The sequence below is a fragment of the Montipora foliosa genome, chromosome 9 (assembly GCF_036669935.1).
Source record: "Montipora foliosa isolate CH-2021 chromosome 9, ASM3666993v2, whole genome shotgun sequence".
NCBI classification, from domain to species: Eukaryota; Metazoa; Cnidaria; class Anthozoa; order Scleractinia; family Acroporidae; genus Montipora; species Montipora foliosa.
Genome location: NC_090877.1, coordinates 42,793,598 through 42,798,597, shown reverse-complemented (window position 1 = coordinate 42,798,597; position 5,000 = coordinate 42,793,598).

The following is a 5,000-nucleotide window of genomic DNA, read 5'->3' as shown; positions in this document are numbered from 1 at the left end:
AGGCCTGGCTGCATAGTCACTTGCTGGCGCGGTCGCCAAATATCTGGGCTGATTTTCGGCCATCCGGACCGGACCGGACCGAACCGAACCGGACCGGACAGGATCGGATTGACAAAACTCGGACCGGATCAACAACACCAGACAACGTGCTCGAATTCTGCGCCTTTCTCTCTTGTGTAGTCGTCTCCTCATTTATTGAGACTCGTTGAAATGTTTTTTTTTTTCCAAAGGTGAAAGATATGATGTGACGAATTGACGTCAATACGCGAATTGACTGCGTACACAACGGTCTTCTTTTCCAAACATGAAAAACTGACGACAATTCTTTACTTTACCCCAGTCCCTTCTAAGTGCACAATTGCCTGATTTAGCAACAGAACGGGAATGTCAGTTGACGATGGCGAGCGCAGCAAATATATCCATATTACGTCATATTAGAGTAGAATCCCAACTATTCTGCGGGCTCTCCTTTCGTCAACTGACGTTCCCTTTCTGTTGCTAAATCAGGCTATTGTGCACTTAGAAGGGACCGGGGTAAAGTAAAAAATTGTTGTCAGTTTTCATGTTTGAAGATCGAAGAAGAAGACCGTTGCGTACGCAGTCAGTTCGCTTATTGAGGTCAACTCGTCACATCGTATCCTTCATAAATCCGCTTCGGTTTATGCCTGTAGAATCAACTGAAATCATCCATTCCTTGTAAAGACCAGCATCCGTTTTTTGGTATGCTTCGTATCGGAGAGCCAGAACACTTACGCATGGGCTGACGGGATTTTTGAACGAGAGAGAAAAACGCAGGACCTCCACACATGGCACTGGAGCGTTGTATCAAACGAGTCATCCCGAGATTTTCTTTTGGACGCAATTGCCCTGCGCTGCTTTCAGATACCGACCATCTTCCCGGTACGGCATTGAGGAAGAGAAATATCGGCCCCTAAACCATATGAGACAAATCCCACTCCAGACAGCCCTTTTCAACTTAGCGTAAGATTTCGATCGCTTAAATATTCGTGGGAAAAGTCATTTTATCTCTGATATGGTAAACACTGGAGTTGCAGTCGCATTTATGGTAACATAAATGCATAAACTTTCTTTCGTGAAACTTCAGAGTAATTACAAGAGAGATATATCTTCGAGACATCACATTTACAGGTAAAATAAATAGCATATATGGACGCATAACTAAATATAAAATATTTAAAGAAACTTTAATTAAAAAGAAAAGCGGCTATACACAATGCGGCCCTGAATTCTCACTTAACACCTGTTGACTCGGAAGTACGGATAAAATCAGGTAGAGCATTCCACAACTTAGCCGATAAAAAAGAAAAAAGAATTAAGACCATAACTGGTTGTTCTAGGGACAGAATTTTATTTCCGCGAAGATCATGAGAAGAAGAACGCGGAGAAAACTCAGCTACGTTATACCAGGAAAATCATCAAGTTTGTAATTACAACAGCAACTGATTAGACTTTCAAGTCTTCTCGGATAATGACAATAAATTATATTGTAGGTCCCGTCTCACAGCCCTTAATTGTTCAAAAACTCTGCTTTGTGATTTTAAAGACCCCACACACTACGGTTCGAAAAGAGTCCGGCCGGAATCGAACTCACGGCGTCCCCAATGCTTAACCAACTGAGCCCGCATGCACCGGTGCGCGGTAAGTTTCATAGTTTCAGACGTCATTTGCTTTTTATGGCAAATATGTGTTGGTTTTTCTTTGCCAGCGAGGTTATTCAACTTCATACGTTGACCTTGGCAGCTATGAGTGGGTTTAACTTGTGAGTGTTGTTTGCGCCAGGACACACCTGGTAGTCATATCTGAAACATGATTATGGCCACTGTTGTTCAGTTACTTCCGTGGCCGGCATGGACATAGTATGTACATGCAAGACATGAAACATATACTAACTTAATAACATGCAGTCAAATGTTGTAAAAGGCAGCGCTTACAAACTTAGCAGAATGCTGTCGAACACAATAAGCTCCTCGTTCACTTGATAAAATGGCTGATACTTTTATAAAATTGAAACAAATATGACAAAATTGTTTTTCACTTAACTACATGAACAAGTTATTTTAAAATTAATGGTTACAGCCCAAAAATCTGCAAGCTAGAAATACACTTTTACAAGTTTGTAACTTATTTATATCACGGTTAAGTGAGAAACAATTACATTATATTTCGTTTCTTTATATAAATTTTAGAGTATTAGTCATTTTATTACGTTTTCGAGCAGTTTATTGTGTTTGTTAGCATTCCTTTAAGTTTTGCCTATTATAAATTTAGTATGTCTTTTTAATGTCCGTGTAAAAAACTATCCGTGCTCGTCATTGATGATTTGTATGCAAGTTTTGTGTCCATACCGGTCACGGTACTTATCCTAAGACCTTGGCCTTCAGTTTTGAATTCGTATGTCTTATCAATTCCTTCAGTGCGACCATGCACTTTTATCAGACACCTTATAGTACTTTGTTTTACACCCCGTGTGGTCGATGTATGCTTGTGCTTGAATTTAAGTGTTTTGTCGATCAGCAAAATAAGTGACAAGCTTGGAATAATAAAACTTGTTTTTCTTTTAACGTCTTCCAAAACTAAAATGTGTTTTTCCAAAGTTTAAAAATTCCGTCAAAAATTCCCATTTAGAACGGAAAAAAGACAAAATTTGTGGGTAAGCAGTAAAACTCAACTGCAATCATTTTTTTTTAGAGGAAATAACTGTAAATCATCCAAAATGAAGATCTTACTTGTGTGTTGAAAACACAACAATTTACTCTGTGTAAATTTTACATTAAAATGCTGGTGAAAAAGTCAGTTTTTTTTCGGAGACTACGATCTCCCATTTACTTTTTAATGTATGGAGAAGGTGGGGGGGGGGGGGGGGGTGGCAATCCGTTTACGCAAACTTAAACTTGGTCGGGCTAACTCGTAAGGGGGCGAAACCTTCTGTTACGTAGATAGTCCACGTGCAGAATTTTTGGGTGGTGAATATATACGAAGTAGCAAGTAGAGAAAACTTATTAGCTACCTATTTTGTCGATGTACCAACTCAGCGGATACTTAGCACGCATTTTTGCGTAGCGAACATACGACATAGCAAGTAGACAGAACTCATTCATTAGCTACTCACTACGCAAAATTTTTGCGTAGTGAAATAATTGATGTATCTTTTCTTGTAGACAAACTCATTAGATATTCAGTACGCAAAATTTTCGCACAGTGATTTTCGAGCTTCAATCATAAGAACACAAACTCGGAAAATGATGAGCACCCAGTTTTGATGCCTTCTCCGCTTACGCTTAATTTTACTTAATATTACTAACCCTTTAAATGAATTGTTGAAAAAAGGGGTTTTATGACTAAAAAAATAAATTGTCCTTAAAGATACATAGTTTTCCTCTGACTCCAGTTAACTCTTCGACAGATTACCCCTGTTGAACGAAAAAACAACAACTTTGGAAAAACACATTTTAGTTTGGAACACGTTTTTTGTGACTTCTGTCTTCTTTTCGTGTCGACAAATAAAACTTTGAAAGACATATTCATTTCGATGTAGTTGTCAAATTCTGTTTTCAATTCGGTTTCTTGCGCGAATTAACCAAATTATTAAAAAGTGACAACAATGTGCTATTTCAGCAGTTGTTATCGAGACCGTCTAAATGCTACTGTTTGCATTAAAAGCTTCAAAATACAATAAGAACTACAACGGAAGAGGCTGATTTAACCTCATTTTGTTGCATTTTGCGTCAAACGAAATCTGGGGAATGCATTTATCTTAACTTTGTGAGCGCCTATAACGTCATACGACGTGTCGTTCAACCAATCAGATTTTAGAAAACTCTTATTCATCTCCTCTGAATTTAAACCACCAAGAGAAAACAGAGGCGTGAACTTGTAACTTGTCCGACTGGACATTATTACTTTCGGCCATTCGATCTTCTTCGGATAAAATGTTTAAAACTAAGAACTAAAAGCTATTTGAGAATAGCCCACTTCGGAATATACCATAGTACTCTTTGTCCCCCCCCCCCCCCCAAAGTTTGCATAGGCATTGTTTTTGTTTTCTCTAGGGAACCATTGTGAGTGCCAAGAGAAACTGGAAACAATGCTTATACAAAATTTGGGGGGACACTGAAAGAGCATTATGGTATTTTCCGAAGTGGGCTATTATGTTGTTGAAATCGCGTTCATTGGAAACTCGGAAAAAATCTGAGCTCTAATGGAATTTGAACCCATGAAACCCCCGAATCTAATCTGACATCATAACCATTGAGCTGCTTGAGACTATACGATGACAGGAGCCCATCTGGAGCGTGCAACTTCCAAACAGCGTCTGTGAAACGGCGTTTTCTCAAGTAGGTTTATTTTTAGACTAGCCCTTCCCACGAATTAGGTCAAAAAGCAAAGGCAGTTCCGGTTCGGTGACCCTATGACGTTAGCTTAATTTCTTGTTATTGGTCATCGGGCTCCTGTGGGAGTCTCATTAGCGGGAAATTCAATCTAAAAATAACCTTACTTGTGAAAACGCCGTTGCACGAAAATAGGTAAGTTGCACGCTCCGGGTTATGGGCTCCTGACGATGACCAAGGGTGAAATATGGGTCTTTGACGCGAACTGCATCGGGCAGTTACAAAGTCAAATAACAACTGATCGGCATAGCTCATAACTGCATCCCGCAGTCACCTTTAATCACATCTGGGATGTGCCAACCAACCACCCAACTGAGCGAATGTGAGAATTGTATATACATATGTCGTAATTGCATTCATTGGAAGCTTGGCAAATATCCGAGCTCCAGATGGGATTTGATAGGAGGCTGGATTTGAACCCACAACAGGGTCGAAGGCACAAATCCCATCTGGAGCTCGGAATTTTTCCAAGTTTCCAATGGATGCAATTTCAACAAGATATATGTCAAAGCTATTTATAAATCTATAATCTCTTGGAATTATATTCTTTCTGTAAATGAACTAAGCGCATGGACAGCACTGCTTCCGTTT